Here is a 12666-nt window from a genome sequence, read left to right as displayed (position 1 = left end):
CCGCTTTCTGTCAAAGGAATGAAAGGTCCAAAACACAGGCAAACTTAAATTTAGGGTCTTTTATTTCCGACTGTGACCATAGGGACACAGCATTAACAATAGCTTTGGCTTTTTGGGGTTGAAAATGTTTTAGAAACCAGAGCAGGACAAAAATAAATGTAAAAGACAAAAAAACTGGAATTAGTTTCCACTCTTAAGTCTATGAATTTTGCAAAAGTACAAAACAAAGCAAAAAAAACATAAATGTGGCTTTTCTTTAAGGATAGCAAAGAAAACAACGGTAGTGGACTTTAGACCCTCTGAAAATACAAACAATACACAATTCAACATGCACGTCAGAGTTACGTATTTCACAATACTTAGTGGTGTAGTCTACGTGATACGCAGGTATACGCCGTATACCCACTAGAAAAGGCCAAGGATTTGCGTATACCCACTTAAAAAAGCGTGAGGATACGTAACAACTTCGTTTTGTGTCAGAACTTTCACTTTCATTCATAAATTCACCCCGTCTGTGTTTGCGAAGCGACACGGATCGAATCGCGGAATCCAGTCACAAATGGAACTTGCTATAGGGCAGAACGTCACGGATTTTGGCTATTTTTGAATGAATAAATCAAAAGTAGGGCTGTACAATGAATCAAATCTCGATATGGACTAGTGTCTATGAATATTAAAGCTAAAAGAGACTGCAATTGTTCTACGCGTCTCTGGGAATGAGCGCTCAATGTGTGCTCCACTACACACACACACACACACACACACACACAGAAGCACGGGTGACTCACGATGTCTACAACCCACCAAAATAAAAGTTCGGTCTAACTCAAATTAATTAGAAAGAAATTGCACAGTAAAATGTTTTTTAAAATAACACTTTTTTTTTCAAAAACACCATTTCTAAAAGTAAATTTGTATTTGTGCCTATAATGTTTAAAACATTTTTTTTTTTTTTTAATTGTCAGCTGATAAAACCTGTGCTTCAGGGACTATTATTCAGATAACATCTAAGGCTAAAGGTAGCTCTTAAAGGGATACTTTACCGTTTTTTCATATTAAACTATGTTATTCCCTTAACTAAGACGAGTTGATACATACCTCTCTCGTCTCAGTGCGTGCACTAAATCCCTCTGTCTTGCGGCGAAACTTTGTTAGCCCAGTTCATTTAATATGGGCCAAGCAGAGAAGCTACCAAACACCTCCACGTTTTCCCTATTTAAATACAGTTACTCGCGAAGTGTAACTCGACCTAGAACGGTGACACAAAACAAAACGTTGCGCTTTTCTAAGCGTGTAAAATGGATAACTATTTTGTATGGCGGAATACCATAGCAAGTGCTTGTAAGCACTTCGACTTGGCGCAGTAATATCTTCACTAGAGGGAGCGGGGGCCGGTGAGAGGATTTTTCACGAGTGAAGATATTACTGCGCCAAGTCGAAGTGCTTACAAGCACTTGCTATGGTATTCCGCCATACAAAATAGTTATCCATTTTACACGCTTAGAAAAGCGCAACGTTTTGTTTTGTGTCACCGTCCTAGGTCGAGTTACACTTCGCGAGTAACTGTATTTAAATAGGGAAAACGTGGAGGTGTTTGGTAGCTTCTCTGCTTGGCCCATATTAAATGAACTGGGCTAACAAAGTTTCGCCGCAAGACAGAGGGATTTAGTGCACGCACTGAGACGAGAGAGGTATGTATCAACTCGTCTTAGTTAAGGGAATAACATAGTTTAATATGAAAAAACGGTAAAGTATCCCTTTAACTGACTGAGTTAGATGGTGATTAACACTAAACAGTAGAAAATCAGTCCAGCCTCCCCAGCTGTAAATGTCATTGGCTGTTAAAGTCTTGTGTTGCTTATAATAAATTGACATGTTGATAACACTTAGTATTTCATAATGCTCTCAATTACATGTCGATGCATATACTGTATGCATAGTGAGTGTGGTGGTGCTTATGGGGTGACGGTCTGGGATGGGTGAGTATGCGGGGGGGGGGGGGGGGGGGGGGTATTAGAGTATACTCACTACAAAAAACTAGACTACACCACTGCATGAAATGTATAAAAAACTTCCATATCAAAGAAATCAACTCACTCTGTATCAATTAACACAATTTGGATCTCACAGAGGGCCTATTCAGCACTATCTCTCCCCTCTGTATTTAACAATAAATATATCACTTAACTGTTACACAATAAACAATTATACACATATTACTCATTACAGAACAGGCAAGTAAATAAAACAAACTTACGCTTTATGATTAGTCAATAAACCGTGTTTTTATGGAAGCTTATGGGTAGCAATATTCAATTTGAAATGTAATATGCAAAATGACAATGCAATATGTATAATGGCAATGCATTTCTGTATTTCAATTTTAATTTCCCCATACATTTGTGCAACGTTTGGTGCAAAATGAAAATGAAAATTCAATTATAAATTTATATTTGCCATTTCATACACTACTTTTAATATGTCATTTGAATCCATATTTTAACGATTGCATTTCCATTAGTGTCACGCAATGAATGTAGCAAAATTCAATGTGCAATTTGAAAATGCATTCTGAGCCGATCACGTGCCCGTCCCGCCCTGTCAATCACTGCGTGAAGTTGGCCCCGCCCCCAACCCAATGCAAAACGTCGGCAAAATAGGCAACATTCACCCAAAATAGAGTAGACTCATACGTTTGTTTGTGTGCGATAAACGTTTATTTTGTGCTGCTTCGGTTTCTTAAATATTAAAATAATATTTATTGGTCATTCTGAGGTCACTCAGCCCCCCTACCTGCTCCACATTCACCCAAAATAGTCTCGTTTGTTTGTGCCGGTTAAAGTTTCGTGTGCTGCTTCGTTGTTTAAAATATTAGACACTGAATCGACCTTCTCCACATTGACCCAAAAAAGGCTAGTTCGATGAATTTGACCCGTCAGATTCCGTGACCATGTAGCCTACATATGTATTAATACCTTATCAATATGCTTTATAGAATGGAAAGGGACTCGCATGTCTGCCTCATATTTTATGATTATAACGTTACAGATGAATGAACAGAGATGGTCACACATCACATTCGTCACTTTATTGAACATTACAGTCAGTTATAAATAAATAAAGAGCGGTCACATTTTTCGGTAGCTATATTAAAGGTGCTCTAAGTGATGTCACACATTTTTTAGGCCAAAACATTTTTTGTCACATACAGCAAACATCGCCTCACTATCCGCTAGCTGCCTGTCCCCTGAACACACTGTAAAAAAACGCGGTCTCTCTAAACACCACAGGCTCCACAAACGGCAACAAAAACAAACTGGGCTCACCCGCACCACGAAACACAACAAACAGTGCTCCAGCCAATCACCGACAAGAAGTATTTGAGGGGTGTGGTTTGGGGGTTAGTGCGCGTGGACATGAAGGGGGTGTGGAGGAGAGACGAGAGAGAAGCATGAAGAGGGAAGTTTGAATTATGGCCGACACACGACTAAAGAGACGACGTTCCGATGAACAAATTGTAAAGAAGAGGGACAAGGATAAGGAACGCGCGAAGTCCCGAATTTACATCGGAAAAAACCCTTGAAATGTGGCGAGAACTCCGCCGGCAGAAGGGCTTCCAATCAGACATTCAGTTGCTCTGTTTTTGCAGAACAGGTAAATCCATTTTTCTTTCTAAACTGACGTTCATGTTCGCCAAACCAACACAAGGATGTAATTAGCTAGAACTATGCAGTCAGCGTTAGCTTTGGTGAATACAACATATATGTTTCAGCTAGCGATCAATCTCTATTGTAAATGGTCAAGCAAATTCACAGTAGGGCGACAATTTGTGTGAATTATTGTTTTCACCCACTGTTTATTATGGATTTGAATGTTCATTTATAGGCTATTGACAACTTTGACTAAATTTGTTTACGACGCCGCCGTTGTTTATGCTCACTGGGAAACGCGAAGCTAACGTTATCTTGCTATTATTGCGTCCTTGTATGGGAGCTATAGTTATAGTTATAACCTCAGGTGGCGAAACTGCTCTGCAATATATAAAAGCATTTATCTAACTTGGTGACATTACACATTGAATGAAGTATCAGTAAAACTTAACTTTGTTTTTAGTGACTACTTTGACTTTCCTTTATGCCGGAAGGGAGGGGAGGAGGGAGGAGACGGGATGAGGAGGAGGGAGGGTCTAGCTAGCCTCCGTTTTGTTTGACAACAATTCTAATGTCAACACTCCCGGCATCACTTAGAACACCTTTAATACCGAATACCAACGGAGCTTATGTGAGCTCAGAGTAATAGGCCCAGGGGCGTAGCCACGGGTGTGCCAGGGTGTGCCGGTGCCACCCACATTGGCGGCTGGCACACCTAAAAATGGATGCAGAATTATTTTTTATAGTCTCAATAAAAAATGTTTTACCAAACTTGGGCTATTGTTGTTTACTTAGAAAATATATATTTTTTAAATCAACCCTTTCACGCGTAAGTTACAAATATTTTAACTGACCCCTTGTTTCCATGACGACGCGTCATGATTGTCACGTGACACAACGCCGCCACAATAACTAACAGATGTATCGCTATTCGTTTTATTTAGTTTTTCCTTTTTTATTAAAAATACTCACAAACTTGCTTACCATGTCAACTATCTGATATTCAGATTCTTCGTTTAAAAACCTTTATAAATTATCTTGATCTATAACGAGATGAGCGCTGCAGTTCAGAAAGTCCTGTCAGCCGGATTTACAGCACCTGAATTCCCCAGTTTCTCCCGAAATACATGAAAGTAAGTGGCTGTTAAACTGGCAGATGAATAGAGTAAACTTTATAGTTCCGCTATGTGTGTCTGATATATGAATGAAACGTCGGCACATTACATTTGAATAGATTGCTAAGTTTTTTTTGCTGACATCAGTGTGTATTTTACAAACTGTTGTGATGTCATCCAAGAACAACACCTCTTATTTGGTTTTCTTCAGTTTTATTGAACTCAGCTCTGCATTTCAAATCACTCTCATCTCGTTCCTTGTTCTCTCTCTCTCTAACTCTCGCTCTCGTCACTTCTCGCGATAACCCCAGCACTATACTACATCCCTTCCCTTGTTAATTTTTAAGTTTATAACTTAAAACAACCTATCTACTAATTAAGTAAACAAAAAGTTTAACTAAGTAAATTAAGTTCTTTTCTTCAAACTAAACACAGAAGACAGTATGCACTAAATAACAATTACTTCAAGTGACCATATCCTTAAACTTAGCTGGTCTCTTCACAACACGACCACTTCTAGTCGTTAACGGCTTCTCCAAAGGAACAGTCTCTGGCAACTTTGACATTTCTTTCTGCTCTTGCTCACTCTTCACTTGTTCACTTTGCAGATGTGGGCTAACCCTTTCCTCCTCAAGCTCAGGAACAGGTGAATCCACGGACAACGACGCATGTCTCATGTGTTTAACATTTCTTTTGACCAAAGATCCATCTTCTGTATTGACAAGTTCAAACGACCTGTCTGACGTTTTGCTCAGAAGGACATACCTAGCACCTTTAAACTTTGAGTCCAACTTTCCCTGCTCCATATTTGCGACATAGACTACATCTCCCACTTTGAAGGAATGATCCTTTGCTCTGTTTTTTTTATCTGCATAGTTTTTCATTTTCTCCTTGTACATCTGATGATGTGTCTTGACTTCCTCTGTGATCTGTTCTTGTAACAGGTCCAAGGTTGGTCATTTTGTTCGAATATCTCTAGAAAACATCAGAAATGCAGGTGTTTCTCCCGAAGCACGATGGGGAGTGGCACGATAAGACATCAGAATTTTTGGAAGCTCCGCTTTCCACACTTTATTTTCACACTTGCATGCTCGAAACGCCTTCTTGAGATATCGATGGAACCGTTCAATCTTCCCGTTACTCTTAGGATAGTACGGTGAAGCACGTATGTGCTTGATACCTCCATTCTTGAGAAACGTGTCAAACGCTTGACTGACAAACTGTCTGCCATTGTCAGTTACAACTTCTGACGGATAGCCAAAACGAGCAAACATTTTCATCAGTTCTGCTATAACTGTTTGTGAGGATATGTCAGCTACCACAACCGCCTCAGGAAAGGAAGAGAAGTAATCAAGAACAGTCAGAACGTATTCACCTTGAATTGGTCCTACTAAGTCAATTCCCAGCTTTGTCCACGGCCTTGGGGGCAGCTCAAGTGGCTGTAGCGGTTGGTCGTCCTGAAGTGGTTGATTCATTATACATGCTGCACAATCTCTAACTATTCTCTCAACATCCAAGTCCATGTTGGGCCAGTAAAACTTACACCTTAGGTACTGCTTTGTTCTCACTACACCCTGGTGCGTCTCATGAGCGAGGCCCAACGCCTTTTTTACTAAGGAAGAGGGAAGCACAATTCTACTTCCACGAAGAACAAGTCCATCATATAATGACAATTCAGTCGCACACCGCTGATACGGAACTAACACTTCTGGAACTGGATTTGGCCACTGGTTTGTGTGAACTGCTTGAATCAGCTGCTGAAGAATTGGATCACGTTCTGTTGCCTCTTTAATCACTTCAACAGTCAGTGCCTGTAAATCATGTGTCTGCACCAGTAACACTTTCTTCACATAATCCTCCACATATTCAGTAGTTTCAGTCATTGGCAAGGGAAGCCTGGATAGAGAATCTGCAACATTTGTCTTACCGACAATGTGCTCTATTTTATAATCATATGGTTGTAATCTCCATCCTAAACGCTGAATACGTGGTGGAAGCAGTGTCGCCTTCTCAGGGTTAAACATGTGAATTAGCGGTTTATGATCAGTCTGTAACGTAAATTTTCCTCCCCACAGATATGTTCTGAAACGTTCAACAGCCCAAACACAGCCAAGAGCTTCACGCTCAATTTGGGAATATCGTCTCTCTGTGGCAGTTAGGGAACGACTTGCATAAGCAACTGGTTTGTTATGTCCATCGTCTTGCCTTTGAAGCAGAATAGCCCCGAGGCCAACAGGGCTAGCATCGCTCATCACATATGTTGGTGCACTAAGTTTAAAATAGGCCAGACAAGGTTCGCTTGTCAGAGCTACTTTCATGCTGTTAAATGATTGTTCAGTCTGAGTTGTCCATTCCCATTGAACATTCTTCCTTGTTAGTCGTCGAAGTGGTTCTGAGATGTTGGCAAAGTTAGGAACAAACTTCATTAGGTATCCACATGTACCCAGAAAAGATCTCAATTGACTTACATTTTGTGGCCTGGGTGCTCCACACACAGCTTCCACTTTCCTGGGATCAGGTTTAATTCCTTCGGAAGTTACTAAATGACCCAGAACCTCTACTTGTTTTAGTCCAAAGGAGCACTTATCTTTGTTCAGTTTAAGTCCTCTTTCTTTGAATCTTTCAAACACTGCTCTCAATCTTTCCTCCAGCTTACTAGCATTGTCCGCATACACTACAACATCATCCATGTACCAAACTACCCCTGTTAACCCACAAAGTATGGAGTCCATGGCTTTTTGATACGCCTCTGGTGCACTAGAAAGACCAAAAGGAACTTTCCGGAAACGGTAGCACCCTCTATGTGTGATAAAGGTTGTTAGACTTCTTGACTGCTCTGCTAAATCAACCTGCCAAAATCCTTTCCTGGCATCCAATTTGGCAAATATTTTAGCACCTTGCATCGCTTGTAGAATGCTATCAACTGTCGGAACTGGATGCCTTTCTCGAATGACTGCTTTATTGACTTCTCTTAAATCAACACACAGTCTCACCTCTGTAGTGTCTTTCTTTGGTATCAATAAGAGGTTGGAGATCCATTCTGCTCCTTCATTGACCTCCTCTATGATTCCATCTTCGATCATCTTATCTAACTCTTGATTGACAGCTTCAATCATGTGATATGGAACTCGTCTTAGTCCTTGTGCTACAGGTGCTATTTTCTCATCCACTGTAACTCTGTGAAAATATCCTGTAATTTGTCCAAGTCCTTTGAAGAGTGACTCATACTCTTTGGTCAGGATGCTGAACCTGTCTGGGGAATTGTCCACATTGTTCACATCCGACACATGTAAAACTCCTAGCTTAAAACATGCATTCCTCCCCAGCAGTGGTTCTACAATTCCTTTAATCACGTAGATGGTGTCTGTTATGGTTCTCTCTTTGTATTTTAAACAAGCCTCAAAGGAACCTTCACATTTCAGTGGATTATCTTGTGCATAAGCAAAAAATCTTTTATTCGTCGGGCACAGAGCGATGCCTTTCTGTTTGAAAATAGTCTTGTACAGTTGTTCACTGATGAAATTTTTCCCACTTCCTGTATACACAATCATTTTGATTCTTTGGCCTTGCACTTTTACGGTCTCTTTACCTTCTGAATCGATGGAGTAGACGAATTCCTCTGAATCATCCGAATCAAACTCATGCACAGTTCTTATGTGTTTCTCTTTAAATCCTGGCTTGTCTCTCATCTTCTGATCTGCTTCTTTTTTTCTACATGTCCTTGCAAAGTGTCCGACTTTCTTACAATACAAGCATTTAGCTGTCTTTGCACCACATTCCTTGGAATAGTGCGAGGCCAACCCGCATCTGTGACATTTCCGATCTTTGTCTGCACGCGATTCATCTTTGTTTACTCTCGGTCCTTTTGCATGCGTTCGTTGCGTGCGAGTATGCTGCTTAGTGAAGTGCACTTGACAGTCTTTCAAATTGCTTGATTGCTCCGACAGCATCTTTGACTCTTCTTGTGCTGCCTCGAAGATTCGCGCGATCTTTAACGCTTTTTCCAAAGTTAATCCTTCCTCTTGCAACAATTTGTCACGCAGCCGTTTGTCTACACTCTTTTCTACCAGTTGATCTCTCAGCATATCTGACTCCAAAGCTCCAAACTCGCACGATTTGGACAACTCTCTCAACGAATTCAAGAATGCATCAACTGTCTCGTCCAACGACTGAGCTCTCTGTCTAAATTTATGACGTTCCATAACGACATTCCTACGAGGAGTGAAGTATGCATCCAACGCAGCCACCGCTCGTTCATATGTATCTTTCTCACCTGGCAGATTGGCAAAAATCCGCTGTACTGGCGCTCCTATACAATGCAGCAATGTGGCTCTTTTCACTTTATCCTCTGCTTCTGTTAATCCGCTCGCTATTTCAAAGAAGGTGTACGACTCTCTCCACATCTTATACTCCGTGTATAAATCCACAACTCCGAGGTTAAGTGGTCCTGGCGGTGTTAACTGTGCAGTGGCCATGGCGACTTTTCTTCAGGTCAGTCTAACGAGAGTACCGATTTTCCCTTATAATCCTCGTCGCCAATTGTTGTGATGTCATCCAAGAACAACACCTCTTATTTGGTTTTCTTCAGTTTTATTGAACTCAGCTCTGCATTTCAAATCACTCTCATCTCGTTCCTTGTTCTCTCTCTCTCTAACTCTCGCTCTCGTCACTTCTCGCGATAACCCCAGCACTATACTACACAAACTACAAATGTATTGTTTTACTAGTACTTATGTGTATTTAAATGACTCTGAAACATAAAATAAACATTATTTGGTTGAAAACACTGCATATTACAGATGGTGGACAACCAGAATGAGACTTTTACCGCCGCCGTTCCCGCGGCGGCAAAATTGGGATGTGTATTTGCTGCCTTTTACCGCTGAGTGGCGCTGTAATCACAGACTTTGAAAAGTGTCAGTTTATTCTCTTTATGACGTAATCTGCCGCGGCAGTAATCTGAGCTGAGGTCACAGATAAATTCAAGATAAATCTTGTGGTTAAACGAATTCAAATTCATTAAATTTAAAAAAAGTAGACACACGTTAACATTGTGTGCCCAGTTTTTCTATAATTTAGAAAGGCTATGTCAATAGGTTACTTGTCATTTACTTCGTGTTATTTTAATGTGTTTGTAGATTTATTAACTGAAACATAACAGTGAAATAAATTAAAATAATTTACCGTAAAATTAAAACATTTTCAGGACTTGCAGTTAGGCTACTAACCGATGTTAGTCGGTTTAAGCATCCTTTGTTATATTCAGAATTAAATAGGCTTACTTGTTGTTATGATTATCAATTGAATTCTTTAATAATAATCAACCACAATTCCTATTACTGCCGCAGCAAAAATAAACCAGTCGAATTTCAAAGTCGTTCGCGAAATGACTAGGCTATACCGGGTGGCGCAAGTGACAGGGCAAAACAGCAGCAACTGCGGCATTTTAAAAGGTAAGTTTCCGGTCTGTTTATTATATATATATATATATATATATATATATATATATATATATATATATATATATATATATATATTTCATTATTTGAACAAAAATGAGACTGATTGAATATGTAAAAATATAAATCTGCTAAATTATTTTTTTGTGTGTGTGTGAATCATTCACGAGATTGAGATGACTGACAGTGATACCCGGCCATAGCAACGGAAGACATTTTTCAAAACAGATCGAACAAATCAGAAAAATACTTTCAATACAGTATTGCTTTCAATTAAAAAATAAACAATGAAAATGTAAAAGAAAATTAATTAAGTTTGAAAACCCATCGCACAGTATGAATAAAGTGTCGGGACAGTTTATTTATTTAAACAGGGTTGCATCGATAGTTTATTCCCTTTGTGATGCAAAATAAGAAACACAGAATCTTATTCTTGCAACATTTTAAATTTCTATTGTCAAAGAAATTGCAGCTAAATTAAAAAATTAAAACGGTACAAAACGAAAAAAGTTCAAAGCAACATAAATTAAGAACAGCCGTTTTTCTTTGCCTCTCTCACGCTGGATATTTTTTTAGTAAGTTTGGTCTCCCTCACTGCGCGCGGCGGGTCTTTCTCGAAATTAAGCATTTCAGCGTAAAAAAACACCATACAGCTGATAATAATGTATATGTCGCTGTGTGTCATCCACACAAATCACGAAGAAAAAACTGTAACAAATAGCTTTTGTTCCTTCAAAGATACAACATGCCTTGCTGAATTCACCTTACAATAAAACGAAGTGGGTCGCGAATTAAAGAGCTATGTATCTGCTAAATTGAAATTGTTTGTGGAAAACCTTTAAATACAATCAATAAAACTACAATATAACATTTAATAAGATATAGGGCCTACTGTATAGGCTATGGACTTTTGGAGATTTTGAGATTAATCCTTAGAATTTTGCCTTTGCCTGCTCATCAGGCTCAGGCTGGCTCCGACACTCTCCATATGAAAGACGGAACATTAACACCTCTGTCCTGCACCCCCACGATAAAGCAACTATTGCCTTCTCCAAACCCCCCACAGGCTAGCTGAGTTTGCAAAACAAAACAAAGAGTTTGCCACTCGTCGTGGTGTGCCAAAACACTTAATTATAAACTTCAATATTTCATTCAAAACAATCTCAAAACGCTTTGTGACATTTTGAAAAGCCGTGGATGCATTACTGCCACTGGAACCATGAACGCAACAGAATACTGGTTCTGATTTTATTGTTTGTCGTTTAAACGTCATATATATATATATATATATTTTTTTTTTTTTTTAACAGAACTGCTTTTGAAATTACGATTGGAATTATTATAGGTTACAGAAGTAAAGTCATTGTATAATATTTGTTCCTTGGTGTAAAATGGAAATGCATGGTGATTTTATTTTGTAAATAGGCTATAAGCAAAAAACTATGTTTTAGAACTATAGACAAATCTCTCTGCATCAACAATAGACTATACAATGCATTAATAGGCTAATATAAAAATATCAGTAAGTTAGTTCGGGTTTCGAACCCGTGTCATATAAATGATCGTAACGTAAGTTCAACCACTCGGCCACGATTCACTCGTTGCAACATGGTCTAACGTTCCAGTGTGTGTTCGCTCACACGAGCGAGAAGCGCTCTTCATTCAAAAGAACGCGCCGCCGCGTTTGTCGAACACTAATTCAACATGCTAGAATAAAACCTGGCTTTAGAACAATGCATAGCGCCACTCGTCGTGGTGTGCCAAAAAATTTACAATACTTTAGTTTCATTTATTTCAGTGTTAATGTTTGAGTTAAAAAAAATCCTCTACAGATTAAATTGGGGTGGTAGTGGCGCAATTGTGGCGCAATTTGGTGTGAGAGACCCGGGTTCGAATCCACTGTGAGACACCAATGTGTCCCTGAGCAAGACACTTAACCCCTAGTTGCTCCAGAGGCGTGCGACCTCTGACATATATAGCAATTGTAAGTCGCTTTGGATAAGAGCGTCAGCTAAATGAATAAATGTAAATGTAAATTAACACAAAGTCGGCTATAAGAATCCTTTATAGGCTACGAAAAAAGCAAAGGGCTTACATTTAGGCTATACTTTGCTTAAATTCGATACATTTATTTTCAGTAGGGCCTAATACATTTGTAGGGATGTAGGCCTAATTTCAGTATGCTTTACCAACGCTTTGTATTCAATTAAAGTTCCAAGAGGTCTGGGGTGCGTTTCCCGAAAGCATCGTTGGCCAACTATGGTCGCAAGTTCCGTCGTTACCAATAGAGTTCAATGGACATTGCGATGAACTTGCGACCATAGTTGGCCAACGATGCTTTCGGGAAACGCACCCCAGGTCTCTATATTTCCTTCCCAGCTGACACTAATATGCAAGTGCACAGCAAAAATCACGACTTGTGCTTGCTGCGAACGCAAGTTA

This window comes from Leuciscus leuciscus (genome assembly GCF_965113295.1).
Source record: "Leuciscus leuciscus genome assembly, chromosome: 5".
Lineage (NCBI taxonomy): Eukaryota > Metazoa > Chordata > Actinopteri > Cypriniformes > Leuciscidae > Leuciscus > Leuciscus leuciscus.
Note: the sequence above shows the minus strand (reverse complement) of the source record.